Source organism: Bombina bombina, chromosome 1, assembly GCF_027579735.1.
Source record: "Bombina bombina isolate aBomBom1 chromosome 1, aBomBom1.pri, whole genome shotgun sequence".
Lineage (NCBI taxonomy): Eukaryota > Metazoa > Chordata > Amphibia > Anura > Bombinatoridae > Bombina > Bombina bombina.
The window spans coordinates 1,076,096,826-1,076,118,357 of record NC_069499.1 but is presented as its reverse complement, the minus strand read 5'-3'; the positions used below and the strand labels follow the sequence as shown (position 1 = coordinate 1,076,118,357).

At 39.7% G+C, this 21,532-nt stretch overlaps 1 protein-coding gene and 1 long non-coding RNA gene across 2 annotated transcripts in view; one reads left to right on the top strand and one right to left on the bottom strand.

The window, feature by feature from the left end:
* The window catches only part of RIPOR3 (RIPOR family member 3), a 626,178-nt gene that overhangs the window by 127,570 nt on the left and 477,076 nt on the right, over positions 1–21,532 (top strand). The gene's annotated exons all lie outside the window — the stretch shown is intronic.
* Positions 18,199–21,532, bottom strand: part of LOC128640288 (uncharacterized) — a 231,108-nt gene continuing 227,774 nt past the window's right edge. Inside the window, exon 3 of the long non-coding RNA XR_008399327.1 lies at positions 18,199–18,545. This is a non-coding gene — a long non-coding RNA (uncharacterized LOC128640288). The remainder of the gene's footprint in view (positions 18,546–21,532) is intronic.

Here is a 21,532-nt window from a genome sequence, read left to right as displayed (position 1 = left end):
TGTAAAACAATGTTTTAGGTATGAAAATGTTTCGGCAACGCTAGGTGTCCAACGGAACGGAGTAGTCGAGCTGATAAGCTGTGTGAGAGGTCTTGCAATCTTGGAGTAGTTTTTTATAAATTTTCTGTAATAGTTTGCAAATCCCAAAAAACGTTGCAATTCTTTTTTAGTAGCGGGTTCTTTCCATTCTAAGACTGTCTGGACTTTGTTGTCTTGCATTTGGATCCCAGTTGGACTGATATGGTATCCAAGAAATGACACCTCCTTAGTATGGAACAAACACTTCTCTGGCTTAGCGTATAATTGATGAGATCGAAGTCTTGTCAAAACCTTCCTGACATCTTTAACATGTTGCTCCATAGTGTCTGAATATATAAGGATGTCATCAAGATAAATGACAATGCATACATCAAGTAGATCTCTGAATATTTCATTGATGAAATGCTGGAAAGTGGCTGGCGCATTACATAAACCAAACGGCATTACCAGATACTCGAATAAACCGTATCTGGTTCTAAATGCCGTCAGCCACTCATCCCCTTCTCGTATGCGGATTAAATTATATGCGCCACGTAGATCGAGCTTTGTGAATATTTTAGCATCTTGTAGGCGTTCTATGAGTTCCGGTATCAAAGGTAGCGGATACCTGTTTTTGATTGTTCTTTTATTGAGTTCTCGATAGTCTATGATAGGTCTTAAAGACGAGTCCTTGTTCCTTACAAAGAACATTCCCGCTCCCGCGGGTGAGGTAGACGGTCTGATAAATCTTTTCCTCAGATTTTCTTCAAGATATTCTTTCAAATGTGCCAACTCTGGCGGGCTGAGTGGGTATAGGTGTCCAAACGGTATGGATGACCCTGGTATTAACTCAATTGGGCAATCATACTTGCGATGAGGTGGTAAAGTTTCTGCCATCTTTTTGCTGAACACGTCCTGAAAATCAGTATATTGAGGGGGTAGTGTCGGAATAGGATCTGGAATTTGTATTAGTATATCCCTTGGGTAACAGGTTTGTTGACAATAAGTGGAGTTTAGTTCAACAGCTAGAGTTTTCCAGTTTATGCCAGGTTGGTGTAGCCGCAACCAATCTAAGCCTAGTACAATGGGAAACAAAGGTGAAGGCAATACATCGAAAACAATATACTCTGTGTGACCAGTGTGAGTTGTAACTAATAATGGTATAGTACTGTGTGTTATAGGACCTGTGGATATTGTAGTACCATCAATAACTCTAATTACAACAGGAGTTTGCTTAACCACTAGTGGAATTTTATTATTTACAGTGAAAGTCCTATCTATGTAGTTTCCTGTCGCTCCTGAATCTATGATTGCATCAATCCTTGTTCGGTTTTGGTCCCACTGTAAAAATAGAGATAGATGACAGTAAGTTGGTTTTAGATCTTTAGGCATAACAGAATGTATATAAGTAAATTTACTTCTCTTTGTACGGATAAGTAGTGGGCAATCCTTCACACTGTGATTAGGGTTAGCACAGTACATACATAATTGTTGTGCTCTCCGACGGCTCCTCTCTTCTGGCATCAGGGGTCCTCGAATAACCCCGATGTCCATTACTTCTGAATTACTTTTTGATATTGCTTGGGGATTAGGAGACTCTGAATAGTGAATTCGAGGTAGCCGCGGCATGTACTCTGAGGATTGACGTTCTGCCTTCCTCTCTCTGAGACGCCTATCTATTTGCACAACTAACTTCATTAAATCTTCTAGCGTCTTGGGAGGTTCAATGTGAGCTAGCTCGTCTTTTATTGGATCAGACAACCCAAGCCTGAATTGATTTTTCAGCGCTACTGAATTCCACTGTGAATCTGTGGCGTAATGTTTAAATTCAGTGAGGTATTCTTCTGCATTTTTCTTTCCTTGTTTTAATGCTCTCATTCTTGTTTCAGCTGTGTTCTGGATGTTGCTATCCTGATACAGATCATCCATTGCTTCATAGAATTCATCAAGAGAGCTTAAAATAGGATCATCATTTTCATAGAATTGGTCGGCCCATGCCCTGGGTTTTCCACGTAAAAAGGATATTATCGTTAATACCTTTATTTTATCAGTATTATATGTTTTATTTCTTAAATCAAAAAACAAATTGCAAGCATTTTTAAACTGTCTATAGAGCTTCCTGTCACCATGAAACATATCTGGTTGAGATACTAATGGTTCTGGGATAGTTTCAGTATGACCTGATTTTTGTTGTATTGAATCCTTTATTATTTTATGCAAAGTTTGATTTTCTAGCTGAATTTCCCTTAACCCTTGATTAAGTTGATCCACACGTTGAGAAAGTGAATAAACATACTGAGGCAGCTCTGCTGGATCCATTTCACTGTTTGGCTTAGTATTATGTGATATTCTGTGTATAATCTGTTACAATTATGAATATAGTTTTGGATCTCAATTGCAGTGTTGCATAAAATGAGTTTGTTCCACCTGAGTTTCTGTATTCAATGTGGATGAATACAGATTAACTTTCAGTGAAAAGTTATTAAAGGTTAAAGTTAATCTGGGCACAATGTAACAACACAAAGGCTCTGGTGTTATAGTAAACAAAGTCTCTGTTAGTTAGTTCAGGCAAGGTGTTACCTTGTATCAGATAGTGTAGAGATGGAAACAATCCTTTTCAGACTTGCTGACAGGCTGCTGACACACTGAATCAGAGTAGGCTGCACTGAAGCTGAATGAACAGAGAGTGATGTCACAAAAGGGGGTGTGGCTAAGTTCCGGTTTTACAATCCAGTTTTCCTCTTTGTAATTGCTTTGGTTTTCTTCTGGTTAGTTGACTTGTACTCAGGAAACAACCACTAAGTGCCAGTGGAGTTGTGGCAAGAAGGGAGCACAAGATTTTGTAATAGGAAGGTGTGCTGTGAAATATGTTGCGGTCCAATGTAGCTTCAGAAACTGCAAAGGCAATAAATACTGCAGTAGTAGAGAGGAGTTTTATTCCTTAGTTCAGATGTCCAAGTGGCTTAGAGAAAGGAGATTATGTTAGGTTTGTATCCTAAGAAACAACTGCACATACACCTGCTAGGAAGCAGTTTCAATACTAAGCACCTGTTTACAGGAAACAGGATACTCTTAAAGACAAAGTGGGAAGGGCTATGAAATGACTGACAGGAGACCTGACACCCACCTTGGAGACTACCTCTGAGGAAGGACCTCGTGATTCAGGGTCCCTTCCTTCATCCAAATCTCATTTCTCTGAGGATGACTGCTTGGAGATTGAACGCTTAATTCTGTCTAAGCGGGGGTTTTTTGAGACGGTTATTGAGACCATGATTCAGGCTCGCAAACCTGTTACTAGAAAGATTTACCATAAGATATGGCATAAATATCTTTATTGGTGTGAATCCAAGGGCTACTCTTGGAGTAGAATTAGAATTTTATCTTATCTTCAGGAAGGCCTGGAGAAGGGATTGTCAGTCAGTACCCTGAAGGGTCAGATTTCTGCTGTATCAGTTTTACTACATAAACGTTTGGCGGATGTGCCAGATGTGCAATCTTTTTGTCAGTGCTTGGTTAAAATCAGGCCTGTCTTTAAGTCTGTTGCTCCTCCTTGGAGCCTTAACCTTGTTCTTAAAGTTTTACAGCTGGCTCTGTTTGAGCCGTTGCATTCCATAGACATTAATTTGTTATCTTGGAAGGTTTTGTTTCTTGTTGCTATCTCTTCTGCTTCTCTTATGATTCCCCTTATTTTTCATGCCAATAAGGCGGTTCTTTGTACTAAGTTAGGTTTCCTTCCTAAGATTGTTTCTAATAGAAATATCAATCCTGAAATTGTTGTTCCCTCTCTGTGTCCTAATCCTTCTTCTTCCAAAGAACGTTTGTTACACAATTTGGATGTTGTACGTGCTCTTAAATTCTACTTATAGGTGACTAAGGAATTTCACCAGTCCTTTGCCCTCTTTGTCTGTTTCCCTGGGAAATGTAAAGCCCAGAAAGCTACTGCTACTATTCTTTCTCTTTTGTTACATAGTATAATTTGTTTGGCTTATGACACTGCTGGACAGCAGCCTCATGAGAGAATTACAGCTCATTCCACAAGAGTTGTTTCCTCTTCTTGTGCTTTCAAAAATGAAGCTTCTGTGGAACAAATTTGCAAGGCTGCAACTTGGTCTTCTCTACATACTTTTTCCAAATTTTCCAAATTTGATATTTTTGCCTCTGCTGAGGCTTCTTTTGGGAGAAAGGTTCTTCAAGCGAGGGTGCCTTCTGTTTAGGACTTCCTGTTTTGTCCCTCCCTATTTATCCGTGTCCTCTATCTTGGGTATTAGTTCCCAACAGTAATTACTCAAGCCACAGACTCACCATATCTTAGGAAAGAAAAAACAAATTTATGCTTAGCTGATAAATGTATTTATTTCTGGATATGGTGAGTGCACAACCCCACCCTTTATTTTAAAGTTCTTCTTTTCACTATAACCTCAGGCACCTCTAAACCTTGTGTTACTACTTTTTCTCCATTTCCCTTCGGTTGAATGACTGGGGGTTGTGGGTAAGGGAGAGAGCAGTTTAACTGTGGTGCTCTTTGCCTCCTCCTGCTGGCCAGGAGTGATATTCCCAACAGTAATTGCTCAAGCCGTGGACTCACCATATCAGGAAAGAAAGAAATTTATCAGGTAAGCATAATTTTTTTTAATTTTTTTTATTTTGGGGTGTGTTTTTTAAGGGGGTATTAGATTAGGAATAACTTTTTATTTTGGATAATTTTGTTTATTTTCTGTAATGTTAGTTTTTTTGTTTGTTTTTTAATCTTAGCTTGTTTTTCTTGTAATGTTAGTTTTTTTGTTGTAATATTAGGTTTATTTATTTTGCGTAATAGTTTTTTTTTTTACTAAATTAGTTTTTTTATTTTTTGTAATTTTTAATTAATTTTTAATGTAGTTAGTATTTTTTATTTTAAGTAAGTGTATTTTAATTTGGGTTAATTTAGAGGGTGTTAGGTTAGGAAGCTTAGTTATTAGGTTAATACTTTGCGTTGTGAGGGGTTGGCAGTTTATGGGTTAATAGTTTTATTAGATACTTTGCTTTGTGGGGGGTTGGCAGATTAGGGGTTAATAGGTTAATTAGGTACTTTGCATTGTGGGGGGTTGGCAGATTATGGGTTAATAGTGTTATTAGATCCTTTGCGTTGTGGAGTTTGGCGGTTTAGGGGTTAATAGTTTTAATAGATACTTTGCGTTGTGGGGAGTTGCCAGATTGTTGGTTAATACATTTTTTTTAGATATTGCGATGTGAGGGGATGGCAGATTAGGGGTTTATAACTTTTAATATTTATTGCGATGTGGGGGGATGACGGTTTAGAGGGTTGGAATGGCGTTTTGACATGTTGGTTTAATTTTTTGGGTCTGGTTAAGATTTTTACGTGGGATTTCAACTTTTTAGTTATGCACCGCAATATTACTGTTGTAAGTTACTGGTGATGCCAGAAATGTGTAGATGCGCACATTTCTGAACCTCATCAGTTTATCCGATTTACGGCAGTCTATCATCTGGCGGCACGGTTTATGTGATTCACCCGATGTGCGAGGCGAACTTACGGGCGACGTGGGTTTCAGCAGTTACGCTGAAACTTACTCCACATATGTAATCTCACCCTATGTATACATGTACTTGGCCTGTCACTGGCCATTTCAAACTTACTTTTTATGTCCCATTAACTGATTTTAATTCCTAATTAGGAAATGGAAAGAAACTACAGTTTATGTTACAAAATAATATAGATTATTTTCATGGTTAATACACATTCCATATTTTCCTTTGTTTACAGTTGTGTGGTTTCTGTAGCTACTTAATATATACATTAATATTTGTACTAAGAAAAAAAGACTATGAAAATACAGCATAGAATTCAGGAATTTCTATGTTTAGATAAGAACATCAACTAATTTGAAGCATCAGTATTATGTAAACACTAATTAAAGAGACAGTAAACAGAAAACATCTTTCTACTTTTAAACATATCCTTTGTAGTACATACATTATTAATCATTCCTGTTAAATATTTTTTTTGGCTATTAAATAAATATAGCTTATATTTTCATATTCAATATACTGTATATACTGCCTAATTTAAAAAAATAACATGACATAGATATCTGTGATTTGTGAATTGGTAAAGTTTACATAGCATAGCAATAAAGGGGTTCAGGCAGTGGGTGTAATTTGCATATATGTTTCTAATTTAATAATTCTTCACATTAATTATACAACACAATACACTAATACAAAGATTACAAATTTACGCCTAGATTTAGAGTTTGGCGTTAGACGTCAAAAGCAGCGTTAAGGGGTCCTAACGCTGCTTTTTACCACCCGCTGGTATTTAGAGTCAGACAGGAAAGGGTCTACCGCTCACTTTCTTTCCACGACTCCAGGCTACCGCAGATCCCCTTACGTCAATTGAGTATCCTATCTTTTCAATGGGATTTGCCTAACGCTGGTATTTGGAGTCTTGGAAGAAGTGAGCGGTAGAGCCTCTACCGACAAGACTCCTACCGTCAAAAAAAGTCAGTAGTTAAGAGCTTTATGGGCTAACGTGGGAACATAAAGCTCTTAACTACTGTGCTATAAAGTACACTAACACCCATAAACTACCTATGAACCCCTAAACCAAGGCCCCCCCACATCGCCAACCCTATAATAATTTTTTTAAACCCCTAATCTTCCGACCGGACATCGCCGCCACCTAGCTATGAACCCCTAATCTGCTGCCCCTTACATCGCCAACACCTATATTATATTTATTAACCCCTAATCTGCCCCCCCCAATGTCGCCGCCACCTACCTACACTTATTAACCCCTAATCTGCCAACTGGACCTCGCCGCCACTATAATAAATGTATTAACCCCTAAACCGCCGCACTCCCGTCTCGCAAACACTATAATAAATTTTATTAACCCCTAATCTGCCCTCCCTAACATCGCCGCCACCTACCTACAAATATTAACCCCTAATCTCCCGCCTGCAATGTCGCCGCTACTATAATACATTTATTAACCTCTAAACCTAAGTCTAACCCTAACCCTAACACCCCCCTAACTTAAATATCATTTAAATTAATCTAAATAAATTTACTATCATTCAATAAATTTTTCCTATTTAAAACTAAATACTTACCTATAAAATAAACCCTAATATAGCTACAATATAACTATTAGTTACATTGTAGCTATTTTAGGATTTATATTTATTTTACAGGCAACTTTGTATTTATTTTAACTATGTACAATAGCTATTAAATAGTTATTAACTATTTAATAGCTACCTAGTTAAAATAATTACAAAATTACCTGTAAAATAAATCCTAACCTAAGTTACAAATACACCTAACACTACACTATCAATAAATTAATTAAATAAATTACCTACTATTAGCTACACTAAAATACAATTAAATAAACTAATCTATAATACAAAAAAAACCCCACTAAATTACAGAAAATAATTTTTTTTTACAAGAAGTTTAAACTAATTACACCTAATCTAAGCCCCCTTATAAAATAAAAAAGCCCCCCAAAATAATAAAATGCCCTACCCTATTCTAAATTAAAAAGAAATCAGCTCTTTTACCAGCCCTTAAAAGGGCCTTTTGCAGGGCATTGCCCCAAAGTAATCAGCTCTTTTACCTGTAAATAAAAATACAATACCCCCCCAAAATTAAAACCCACCACCCACATACCCCTACTCTAACCCACCCAAACCCCCCTTAAATAAACTTAACACTAACCCCCTGAAGATCTCCCTACCTTGAGTCGTCTTCACTCAGCCAAGCCGAATTCTTCATCCAAGCGGAGCAAGAAGATGTCCTCCATCCGATAGAAGTCTTTATCCAAGCAGGGCAAGAAGAGGTCCTCCATCCAGTAGAAGTCTTCATTCAAGCGGGGTCTTCTATCTTCATCCATCCGGAGCGGAGCCATCTTCCAGCCAGCTGACGCGGAGCCATCCTCTTCAACCGACGGACTAACGATGAATGACGGTTCCTTTAAGGGACGTCATCCAAGATGGCGTCCCTCGAATTCCGATTGGCTGAATTAAGGTAAGAAAAATCTGATTGGCTGATTCAATCAGCCAATCAGATTGAAGTTCAATCCGATTGGCTAATCCAATCAGCCAATCAGATTGACCTCACATTCTATTGGCTGATCGGAACAGCCAATAGAATGCGAGGTCAATCCGATTAGCTGATTGGATCAGCCAATCGGATTGAACTTCAATCTGATTGGCTGATTGAATCAGCCAATCAGATTTTTCTTACCTTAATTCCGATTGGCTGATAGAATCCTATCAGCCAATCGGAATTCGAGGGACGCCATCTTGGATGACGTCCCTTAAAGTAAACATCATTCGTCGTTAGTCCGTCGGTTGAAGAGGATTGCTCCGTGTCGGCTGGCTGGAAGATGGCTCCGCTCTGGATGGATGAAGATAGAAGACCCCGCTTGGATGAAGACTTCTACCGGATGGGGGACCTCTTCTTGCCCCGCTTGGATGAAGACTTCTACCGGATGGAGGACATCTTCTTGCTCCGCTTGGATGAAGAATTCGGCTCAGCTGAGTGAAGGCGACTCAAGGTAGGGGGTTAGTGTTAGGTTTATTTAAGGGGGGTTTGGGTGGGTTAGAGTAGGGGTATGTGGGTGGTGGGTTTTAATGTTGGGGGGGTATTGTATTTTTATTTACAGGTAAAAGAGCTGTTTACTTTGGGGCAATGCCCCGCAAAAGGCCATTTTAAGGGCTGGTAAAAGAGCTGATTACTTTTTAATTTAGAATAGGGTAGGGCATTTTATTATTTTGGGGGGCTTTTTTATTTTATTAGGGGGCTTAGATTAGGTGCAATTAGTTTAAACTTCTTGTAAAAAAAATGTATTTTCTGTAATTTAGTGGGGGTTTTTTGTATTATAGATTAGTTTATTTAATTGTATTTTAGTTTAGCTAATTGTAGGTAATTTATTTAATTAATTTATTGATAGTGTAGTGTTAAGTGTATTTGTAACTTAGGTTAGGATTTATTTTACAGGTAATTTCGTAATTATTTTAAAGGGACACTGAACCCACATTTTTTCTTTCATGATTCAGATAGAGCATGCAATTTTAAGCCACTTTCTAATGTATTCCTATTATCAATTTTTCTTCGTTCTCTTGCTATCTTTATTTTAAAAAGAAGACATCTAAGCTGTTTTTTTTTTATTCAGAACTCTGGACAGCACTTTTTTTTATTGGTGGATGAGTTTATCCACCAATCAGCAAGAACAACCCAGGTTGTTCACAAAAAATGGGCCGGCATCTAAACTTACTTTCTAGCATTTCAAATAAAGATACCAAGAGAATGAAGAAAATTTGATAATAGGAGTAAATTAGAAAGTTGCTTAAAATGTCATGCTCTATCTGAATCACAAAAGAAAAAATTTGGGTACAGTGTCCCTTTAACTAGGTAGCTATTAAATAACTATTTAATAGCTATTGTACCTAGTTAAAATAAATACAAAGTTGCCAGTAAAATAAATATAAATCCTAAAATAGCTACAATGTAACTAATAGTTTTATTGTAGCTATATTAGGGTTTATTTTATAGGTAAGTATTTAGTTTTAAATAGGAAAAAAATATTTAATGATAGTAAATTTATTTAGAATAATTTAAATGATATTTAAGTTAGGGGGGTGTTAGGGTTAGGGTTAGACTTAGGTTAAGGGGTTAATAAATTTATTATAGTAGCGGCGACGTTGCGGGCGGGAGATTAGGGGTTAATATTTGTAGGTAGATGGCGGCGATGTTAGGGAGGGCAGATTAGGGGTTAATAAAATCTATTATAGTGTTTGCGAGACGAGAGTGCAGCGGTTTAGGGGTTAATACATTTATTATAGTGGCGGCGATGTCCGGTCGGCAGATTAGGGGTTAATAAGTGTAGGTAGGTGGCGGCGGCATTGGGGGGGGCAGATTATGGGTTAATAAATATAATGTAGGTGTCAGCGATGTTAGGGGCAGTAGATTAGGGGTTCATAGGTATAATGTAGGTTGCGGCGGTGTCCAGAGCGGCAGATTAGGGGTTAATAATATAATGTAGGTGTCAGCGATAGCGGGGGCGGCAGATTAGGGGTTAATAAGTGTAAGGTTAGAAGTGTTTAGACTCGGGGTTCATGTTAGGGTGTTAGGTGTAGACTTAGAGAGTGTTTCCCCATAGGAATAAGCCTATGGGGCTTAGCACTTGCGCAAAAGCCTGGACCTGAGTTTTGTAGCGCACTCAGGTCCATGGTTTCGCTCAAGTGCTAAGCAAAAGGTGTGCTAAAAAAAAAGAAATAGTTCTGCTAACAAAGTCTTAAAATATATTTTAAATGTTACATATATATATATATAGTAGACTTATGTTTTTTTAAAATTAATAAACGTGTTCTAAAGTGCTATAGTATATGCAAATAAGGCTATAGTATACTAAAGTATATGCAAATACTTATAGCCTTAGCACATCTGCAGCTTCCAGATGTCTGCTTAAGATTATATTTGTGTCCCGTCAACCTGGGTCCCCCAGGCATTGGGTGGCCCGTTCAGCTGTCCAGGGGAGCGACTGGTCCTGAGGCTCCAGCAGAGGTGTGCTGTGCTTTTTGATATAGACTGGCGCGCCTTCGTGTTTTGCTACGACATGTTTTGGCGTTGTTGGAGGATCCCATCCTTATGGATATAGGAGTTCTCAGTCTTCTGCTTCGAATAGCACACATAATTAAATATAAGGAGATTAAGTATTCCTCTTATAGTCTGATCATTGAGTATATTTTCCAGCCTGAGCTTGGATGAGCAGGGTTCCATTGGGCTGAGTCCTGCGGGCGTGTCTGTTCTCCTTGGGTGAAAAACCTATGGGTTACCTTTTCTTTTCTTTAACCCCTTAACGACCGAGGACGTGCAGGGTACGTCCTCAGAAAAAAAGGCAGTTAACGCCTGAGAACGTACCCTGCACGTCCTCGGTGTGGAAAGCAGCTGGAAGCGATCCTGCTCACTTCCAGCTGCTTTCCGGTTATTGCAGTGATGCCTCGATATGGAGGCATCCTGCAATAACCTTTTACGGCCATCCGATGCAGAGAGAGCCACTCCGTGGCCCTCTCTGCACCGGACATCGATGGCCGGTATCGTTGGTGGGTGGGAGCCGGTGTGGGAGGTGGGTGGCGGCCATCGATGGCCCTGGTCATGTGGAGGGGGGCGGGATCGTGGGCGGACAAGTCCGGGGGCGCGCGCGTGCGCGCGTGCACGAGGGGGCGGGGGCGGGCGCTTGCACGGGGAGGGAGCGGGTGGGAACCGCTACACTACGGAAAAAATGTGTCCCAAAATAAAAGTGGGACAAAATTTAAATATATAAAAAAACCCTTAGGTGTCATTTAGGTGGTGGGGGTTGGTCCGTGGGGGGGGGGGGGGTTGGGGGACTGAGCTACACTACAGAAAAAAAATAAAAAAAAAATAAAAATAAACATTTGATTGTTCAAACTGGGTACTGGCAGACAGCTGCCAGTACCCAAGATGGCCCCCAATAAGGCTGAGAGGGAGGCTTAGAGAGCTGTTTTTGGGGGGGATCAGGGAGGTTGGGGGTTAAGGGGGGATCCTAAACACAGCATATGTAAATATGCTTTTTTTTTTTTTTCTTAAAAAAAAAACAAAAAAAAAACTTTTATTTTAGTACTGGCAGACTTTCTGCCAGTACTTAAGATGGCGGGGACAATTGTGGGGTGGGGGAGAGAAGGGAGCTGTTTGGGAGGGATCAGGGGGTGGGATGTGTCAGGTGGGAGGCTGATCTCTACACTAAAGCTAAAATTAACCCTGCAAGCTCCCTACAAACTACCTAATTAACCCCTTCACTGCTAGCCATAATACACGTGTGATGCGCAGCAGCATTTAGCGACTTTCTAATTACCATAAAGCAACGCCAAAGTCATATATGTCTGCTATTTCTGAACAAAGGGCATCCCAGAGAAGCATTTACAACCATTTGTGCCATAATTGCACAAGCTGTTTGTAAATAATTTCAGTGAGAAACCTAAAATTGTGAAAAAATTAACGTTTTTTTTACTTTGATCGCATTTGGCGGTGAAATGGGGGCATGAAATATACCAAAATGGGCCTAGATCAATACTTGGGGTTGTCTACTACACTACACTAAAGCTAAAATTAACCCTAGAAGCTCCCTACATGCTCCCTAATTAACCCCTTCAATGCTGGGCATAATACACGTATTGTGCGCAGTGGCATTTAGCAGCCTTCTAATTACCAAAAAGCAAAGCCAAAGCCATATATGTCTGCTATTTCTGAACAAAGGGGATCCCAGAGAAGCGTTTACAACCATTTATTCTATAATTGCATAAGTTGTTTGTAAATAATTTCAGTGAGAAACCTAAAGTTTGTGAAAAAATTTGTGAAAAAGTGAACAATTTTCTTTATTTTATCGCATTTGGCGGTGAAATAGTGGCATGAAATATACCAAAATGGGCCTAGATCAATACTTTGGGATGTCTTTGAAAAAAAAATATATACATGTCAATGGATATTCAGGGATTCCTGAAAGATATTAGTGTCCCAATGTAACTAGCGCTAATTTTGAAAAAAAGTGGTTTGGAAATAGCAAAGTGCTACTTGTATTTATGGCCCTATAACTTGCAAAAAAAGCAAAGAAGATGTAAACATTGGGTATTTCTAAACTCAGGACAAAATTTAGAAACTATTTAGCATGGGTGTTTTTTGGTGGTTGTAGATGTGTAACAGATTTTGGGGGTCAAAGTTAGAAAAAGTGTGTTTTTTTCCATTTTTTCTTCATATTTTATAATGTTTTTTATAGTAAATTATAAGATATGATGAAAATAATGGTATCTTTTGAAAGTCCATTTAATGGTGAGAAAAACGGTATATAATATGTGTGGGTACAGTAAATGAGCAAGAGGAAAATTACAGCTAAACACAAACATCGCAAAAATGTAAAAATAGCCTTGGTCCCAAACGGACAGAAAATGGAAAAGTGCTGCGGTCATTAAGGGGTTAATCCGGTGAGGATGACTTTTATTTGATTTAAAGGGACGTAAAACCCAATTTTTTTTCTTTCATGATTTAGATAGAACATAAAATTTTAAACAACTTTCTAATTTACTTCTAGTATCATATTTTCTTTGTTTTCTTGTTATCCTTATTTGAAAAGCAGAAATGTAAGCTCAAGAGTGTGCACGTGTCTGCAGCACTATATAGCAGCAGTTTTGCAACAATGTTATACATTAGATGGCAGCACTATTTCCTGTCCTGTAGTGCTTCAGGCATGTGCACGCTACCTACCTAGGTATCTCTTTAACAAAGAATAACATGAGAATGAAAAAATTTTGATAATAGAAGTAAATTGGAAACTTTTTAAAAATTGTATTCTCTATCTGAATAATGAAAGATTTTTTTTGGGTTTAATGTCCCTTGAAAGAGCTCATGTTTTGTTTTATATTCCTTTGGGAATTTTTCTTCTGGAATGGATACTCGTGATCCTTGATCGCACTTGTCACTTCTATGGAAGTTGTTTTGGGGACATGTTTAGTCCTATGTTTGTCTGTCGTTTTTTATCCCTCCCTGAATGGAGTGAATATTATGGCCTGTTTCAAACATGTGGAGCCTGTTCTGCCTGGCTGGTCCGGTTTGGGCATTGTGTGATTGCATTATTATTTGTGTTTTGCTTATCTTGTTTTTACAAGTGTCAGCTAAGCATTCTGAGGGGACCTGAGGGTCCGTAGGGCATGGGCAGTCCTCATCAAACGTTTAAGCTGGTCGCCTGGGACTCGGTAGAGTCTAAGTGCGTCACACTCCGTTGGTTCCAATATGTCGGGATTCAAGTGTTTCTTTCCCCGCGTGGGTTGAGGATTTAGTGCCTCCTTGCCGCCGTTATGGGCTTTTTTGCCCTTCAAGGATATTTCCCGATATTTCCCCTGGAAGTTGGTTGTTCTACGCCTGTTGGGCTTAGAATCTTAGTGGTTCTGTCGTGCCCAAGCTCTTTTGGAGTTGGACTTCTGTAAGGGGTGTACCCTTATCCCTTGGGTTGGGATTTATGAGTGAGTCCTAGACCAGTTCGCCGGGTTAGTCTTATCCTCTGTGTAGTCTGTTTTATTCAGATGAGGTATGGGGTTTCCTGGAATATTGTTGGTTTAAACAATTCTGGGGCTCTGGCCTTTTCTTTTGTCTGCATCTTTCTGGGCCTAAGCCAACTGGTCAGATTAGGGGTTAGCTCCATGGTTTCACTACCTGGATCCCGCTGTGGGTGTGGGTACTCTTTCTTCATGACCTTATCTGGCATTCTTTTCCAGAATTTTATGATCATATAGCTGGTTCTGGAGCTCTAGTTTTCCAGGGAACATAGACTATATTTTATGGTCTCACTAGTTGAACTACTAGCAGTTTGGCCAGGAGTTCTGTGTGCTCAGGCTCCACAGGGCCTGCCTTGTTCTTGAACGGTATGTGCTTCCTTCTTGAGAAGTTCCCTTTTCATATTCCTCAGTGGCGCCTGGATGTTTTTTCATTCGGCTCAGACTATGGCTTTGCCCTTGTGAGCATGTGCGCTGTTCTTTAGCTGTGCCCTTCCCTGGGTGGATGGGGGGGGGGGGTTGTTTGCCTTTCTTAAAGAAGTGAGGTTCTCCTCTCTCTGGAGGATGTTTGTCCTGCCCTGTGTGCAGGGGGTTGGAACAGGAGGTTTATCCTGTACAGAGAGTGGTCCACTTTCTGGGATTGTTCTGTTCCGTCTGGGGTTTTGCAGTCTCCAAGTTAGATCTCAATCTCTATGGGGTCCTCATTGGGAGTACCTGTTTGTAGGTGCTTCTGGAAGGCTCCCGAGCTCTGTTGGGGTGCCTGAGGCTAACCCATTCCGCCCTTTTATCTGGATGCTGGTGATTGGGGTCCTTTCTGTTCCCCTGTCTCTCAGACCTGTAGGTTACTGTTGGAATAGGATCTGAGATATGTTGTCTATCCTCGAATTGTTAAGGTACGGTGAGCCTTTTTAAGGTTCTGGGCTCCTCGTTGTTCTAGACACGTGGGTAGGCCTTGCAGCTTTGAATATCCTGCAGTGTACCCGCTGATTAGTGGAAGTTAGCAGTTTGTAGGTTGGTGTTGGCTATCTATCTTCGACTGCTTTTTACTTGTCTGCAAGTATTTTATTTTTCAAGTCACCCTGGTATGACTGCAGCGTGTGGTGTTCAGAGGTTGCTTCTCTGGGTTTGATGCAGGTGTTGGTTTGGGAACATTCGATATTCTGAGTTACTGGCGACTTGGGACTCCGGTTTCAGTAATTTTTTCGAGGCAGTTGCTCTGCTTTTTCAGAGAAGTTTTCTTCTCTCTTCTGATTCCTGGTCTCAACCTTGTGGTCTGGGCATTGCCTTCCCTTGTTTCAGGAACCCCTTAGCCTTAGGGTCCATGTGAGCTTGGCTTGCTTTTTGGAGTTTTCCATTTTTATTTGGATCTTATTGCGCCCTGTTTAGGGTCTTCCGGGAATTCTTGTTGTTCCCCTTTCTCTGTAAGGGTATGTGGTTGAGGACCGACCTTTGGGCGATGGTGTCTCCTGGAGGAGTGTTAGCTCAGTTGAGTCTGTTTCTGCGGTCTCTAGCAAGGCTTGTGGACTCTCTGTGTCCTTGGGGCCTTTTCTCTTTTCCTATGTTTTCCTGGCTTCAGATGAAGCAGGATTTTTGCTGGGATGTGGTTTTAGGCCTGGTACCTTTTGTACCCTCCCATTTTGAGTATTCAGTGTATAGCTTGGGTATCGTTTTCCCAAAATTAATGAATGCAGCTGTGGACTCTTTCCATTTATGAAGAAAAACATATATTATGCTTACCTGATAATTTTATTTTCTTCAGATGGAAAGAGTGCACAGCTCCCCGCCCGTGTTTTTATGTAGGGCGGCCTCAATTTTTTTTCTTCTGGCACCTTTTCACCCTGATATTTCTTCTACTGTTCCTCAGGAGAATGACTGGGGGATGAGGGGAGTGGGAGGAGTATTTAAGTCTTTGGCTGGGGTGTCTTTGCCTCCTCCTGGTGGCCAGGTTCTGAATTCCCAAAAGTAATGAATGCAGCTGTGGACTCTTTCCATCTGAAGAAAAGAAAATTATTAGATAAGCATAATTTATGTTTTTTTCTTATGTGGTTCAGAGTATAACATTTTTTAAAAAGTTTCCAATTTACTTATTTATCAAATATGCTTTGTATCCATGTTATTCTTTGTTGAAGAGATACCTAGGTTGGCATCTGGAGCACTACATGACAGGAAATTGTGCTGTCCTTTGGGTCTCATTCAAATTTAGATGACATTCTTGGCAAATTGGCAGACACAAGTATACATCACTGCTTTTCAAAAAAAGATACCAAGAGAACAGAAAAATTGATAATAGAAGTTAATTAGAAAGTTGTTTGAAACTGCATGCTCTATCTGAATCATGAAAGAAAAATGTTGGAGTTCATATTCCTTTAACATAGACTTTGTTGGAAATGAACCCCCATATTGCTATTTACACAATGCAAAGTTATTTAACCAACTTTCTGACAGTCATATACCCAGAGCTTGTGCTTAACCCACTTCATGCCAATAGCACACATAACTATGGCCTCTGGGGTCTCCTGATGATTCTTTGTATCAAAAGATGGGACGCATGCACCCAATGTTAAGTTGTTGCACACACCTCCATTTGGCAAATGTCATGTGAGGCTTTACCCGATAAGGCCCATGTTGTGCATTAACTGTTTTCTTTTTTCTGACCAGGGACATTCTGTTTATGCCTAAAACCTTTGATTGACATAAGACTCAAAATTTGCCTCTCCAAAAACATTTGCCACACTTTGCAACATCTTAATTTCTGTGTACATAAATATGTCCGGCCCATCCTGGTGAAATAACCACAGTATTAAAATACAGAAAATATTCCTCGCTTACCATCTATATTGTACAATTGAATGATTACTGTTACCACAATGTTTGCAGTGCCAGAATATCATATTTAAATTGAACTTGCAAGTCAGATTGCTGTATTTATTGTACAATTACTTCTAATTGAAATCCAGATCTCATGAGAATACCTAGACATAAACTAGGATAATTGTTTGCATAATTATCAAGAATTTGCAAATCAAGAGTTTAGGGTTACTCCGGCTGAAATGACTGGTGGTGGAATTAATGTTCTTGGTCTCTTTTGTTGTGGCCAACTAGGGAGAAAAGTAAATTATTTTCTGCTCAGACCTATGCCGTCAATGTTTAGAACGTTGCTGGCTCAGTTGCTTTTTGCCATTTTGACAGAGGCACTCCAACTTGTCTAGAGAAGGAAGAACAATATAACGTATAACATATAAATCCACATATGATATAAAACACCACAAGGAACTGGTAATCTTTTTATACAGTGTAGAAAGGCTAGAAAGTAGGTGTCTTACTTTTTGCATACAAATATAAATATTATATGAATGGAATATTGTCTTGTTTTGATACAAATGCAAACAAACCAAAATAGTTTAAACTCACTGGGACTTGTAATGCTAGTTAACTTTTATACAGGGCACATTCCCATTGATAAAGCAAGTAACTAAATGGGAATAAAACAGTGGGGAAATTATGAATCAACGGTTAGGGGTAAATATAAGACTTTAGGTCAGGCCAGCTGGGTCAACAGCTATAATTGTTGTGTGTGTATTCAGAAACAGTTTGTGTGGCTCTATTCTCTATAGGAAATCAGCTCTAGAACATTGGTGTATAAACGTTTCAAATGAGGGGATGTATACTTGTAGAGTAAGTAATCTAAACAAATGTATATTTCTGTATAAATAAATGTGAAATAAAAGTATCACAGACCTTCATAGACTCACACACATGCAGCAACACTGGATCCACACAAAGAGGGAAGGATCGAACTGGTTGTAGAGATTACATTTTCTTTATATTGTAAGCGGTGAGAGAAAGCATGTGTTGGAGGTCAAGATAAATCACTGGAAAGACAAATTATGGCCTGTGGATCTTAGGGTGGACAACCAGCTGTACAATATATATAGTTACTTTAGCTTTTTATTGTATTTATCTTTACTATCATTTTTATCAACTTTATTTATTTATTTGTAAATCACCACCAAATTATGTATGCTATGTCACAATCAGGCCACTCCAAGCATGCCCATGACTTAGTTCAGTGTGTGCAATGATTAAAAAAAATACTCTGTAGGCTGCATAAGACCCAGGGATGTTTATTATTAAGAAAAATAGTGCATTTACTTAGACAGATACATTAACAAACAGGTAGTGAGAGTCTAAGATCTATTACTCATTGGAATTTCTTTGCCTCTGCAGGAGGTGTCTTTTCTTTGCCTACGCTGGAGGTGGTTGAAGAATGAAGATGTAAATCATTTTCTTCAGAGAGAGGGGTTTTCAGTGTATTTTGAGGCCCAGTTTCCAGTCAGTATGCAGTGCTTGTCAGATGGATGTTTTTGGGGTATTGGTTATGATTCTTTTATTCACCTCATGGGAATTCCTTCACAAACTTTCCATAATCGGTTGCAGGACTTGTCTGTTACCTCCCTTTATTTTGCAATAAGAATAAAATACATTTTGGGTTAATCTCCCGCTACTAGACTGACCAATTTTTTCACAGGCAGGGCAGTGTTATATAATACCCTCTTTATGGGGGGCAATAATCCAGTTCCAAAGCTTGGGCTGAAAATATGAAATACATTGAACTTCATGCAGGTAGATTTAGTAACAAAAATTGTATGCTCATTTACTTCTTGGAACAAATTATATCTGTCTTTTTTAAGAGTCTAGATGTATGACTGATAAATCAAATTTTTCCAGCAAAGTTAATTGCTTTCTAGTTAAACGGACTAAAGTCAAAATTAAACTTTCATGATTCCGGTAGAGCATACACATTTAAAAATTACCAAATCTATTTCTATTATCAAAATGTGCACATTTTGGCATCTATTTGTCAAGCCGTCCACTTACTTGCATTCGACGGCATCAATACGCTCGCCTAAGATCGCCTAACATCGCTGCCGCGGACCTGAATACGTTCTCCAAAATTATCAAAAAAGCTGTCAAAAAGCCACGCACCAAGTACGGGGCGATGAGCAGCGGACTGTTGTTAACTAACAGTCATCGATCTCGCTGCTCTTCGGCTTTTTCACAGCTTTCTTGGTACCCTGTCACTAAACACCCACACTATACTATACTGTTTACCCCCTATACCGCCGCTCCCGGAGCCCACCGCAACTCTAATAAATGTATTAACCCCTAAACCGCCGCTCCCGGCCCCCGCCGCAACTAAATAAAGTGTTTAACCCCTAAACCTGCCGTTCCCAGAGCCCACCGCCACCTACATTATACTTATTAACCCCTAATTTGCCGCCCCTACACCACCGCCACCGGCATTATATTTATTAACCCCTAATCTGCCGCCCCCTATACCGGCTGCCACCTACATTATACTTATTAACCCCTAATCTGCTGCCCCCTACACCGCCGCCACCTATATTATATTTATTAACCCCTAATCTGCCCCCCTACACCGCCGTCACCTACCTACACTTTTGCTCCGCGTCAGATGTCTTGAAGATGGACTCGCTCCGGGCCGGATGGATGAAGATAGAAGATGCCATCTGGATGAAGACTTCTGCCCGTCTGGAGGACCACTTCTGCCGGCTTTGTTGAGGACTTCGGCCCAGTTGGGTGAAGACTTCTCACGGTAGGGTGATCTTCAAGGGGTTAGTGTTAGATTTTTTTAAGGGGGGGTTGGGTGGGTTTTAGAGTTAATAACTATTTAATAACTATTGTACCTAGTTAAAATGAATACAAAGTTCCCTGTAAAATAAAAATAAACCCTAAGCTAGCTACAATGTAACTATTAGTTATATTGTAGCTAGCTTAGGGTTTATTTTATAGGTAAGTATTTAGTTTTAAATAGGAATAATAGTGGCAGCGACGTTGGGGGCGGCAGATTAGGGGTAAATAAGTGTAGGTAGGTGGCGATGGTGTAGGGGGGGCAGATTAGGGGTTAATAAATATAATGTAGGTTGCGGCGGTGTAGGGGGGGGCAGATTAGGGGTTAATAAGTATAATGTAGGTGGCGGCGGTGTTGGGGGGGGGCAGATTAGGGTTTAATAAATATAATGTAGGTGGTGGCGGTGTAGGGGGGGCAGATTAGGGCTTAATAAATATAATGTAGGTGGTGGCGGTGTAGGGGCAGCAGATTAGGGGTTAATAAGTATAATGTAGGTGGCGGTGGGCTCCAGGAGTGGCGGTTTAGGGGTTAATAAGTTTATTTAGTTGCGACGGGGTCCGGGAGCGGCGGGATAGGGGTTAATAACTTTTATTTAAGTGGCGGCGGTGTAGGGATGGCAGATTAGGGGTTAATAAGTATAATGTAGGTGGCGGCAGTGTAGGGGGAATTGCAGATTAGGGGTGTTTAGACTCGGGGTACATGTTAGGGTGTTAGGTGTAAACGTTACCATAGGAATCAATGGGATATCGGGCAGCAGCGAACATAAGCTTTCAATGCTTTCAGACTCCCATTGATTCCTATGGCATCCGCCGCCTCCAGGGCGGCGGATTGAAAACCAGGTACGCTGGGCCAGAATAGTGGCGAGCGTACCTGGTAGATATTTGATAACTAGCAAAAGTAGTCAGATTGTGCCGAATTTGCGTTCGGAACATCTGTAGTGACGTAAGCATCGATCTGTGTCGGACTGAGTCCGGCGGATCGTATGTTACGTCACAAAATTCTACTTTTGCCGGTCTGTAGGGTTTGATAACTAACCACAAATATGCTGCGGAATTCCAGCGTATTTGCGGTTTACGGCTTGATAAATAGATGCCTATGTATATACACATTTTCCTCCTACTGAGCATGTGCAGCACCGTTTATATACGTATATGCATTTTGTGATTAGCTGATGGCTGTCACAGGAGGGAGAGAAAATGGAATTCACTTTGAATGTTGCCCCCCAAAAAATCCACAACTCATTTGAAATTCAAAACAAGTGGCATAGCATGATCTTGTTGACTTCTAGTCTAGTTTACTTCTCTTGGATAGAACTTTTTGTACATATAGCACTTTACAGTTTTGATAGGGAGGGGGTTAATAATTATCTGGCTGTCATTAGCTGTCAATGTCTAACTCTCCTTGGTTTAAAGGTACAAAATGTTCTTTCTTCAATACATTTAAAACACATGCATTTTCAATACAATCATATGAATATTTAAAGGGACAGTATACTGTAAAATAGTTTTTCCCTTAATGTGTTTACAATTGCTTTTTTTACCAACTGCAGAGTAAAAAATGTGTGAAAATTAGCCTTTTACAGGGAGTGCAGAATTATTAGGCAAGTTGTATTTTTGAGGATTAATTGTATTATTGAACAACAACCATGTTCTCAATGAACCCAAAAAACTCATTAATATCAAAGCTGAATAGTTTTGGAAGTAGTTTTTAGTTTGTTTTTAGTTATAGCTATTTTAGGGGGATATCTGTGTGTGCAGGTGACTATTACTGTGCATAATTATTAGGCAAC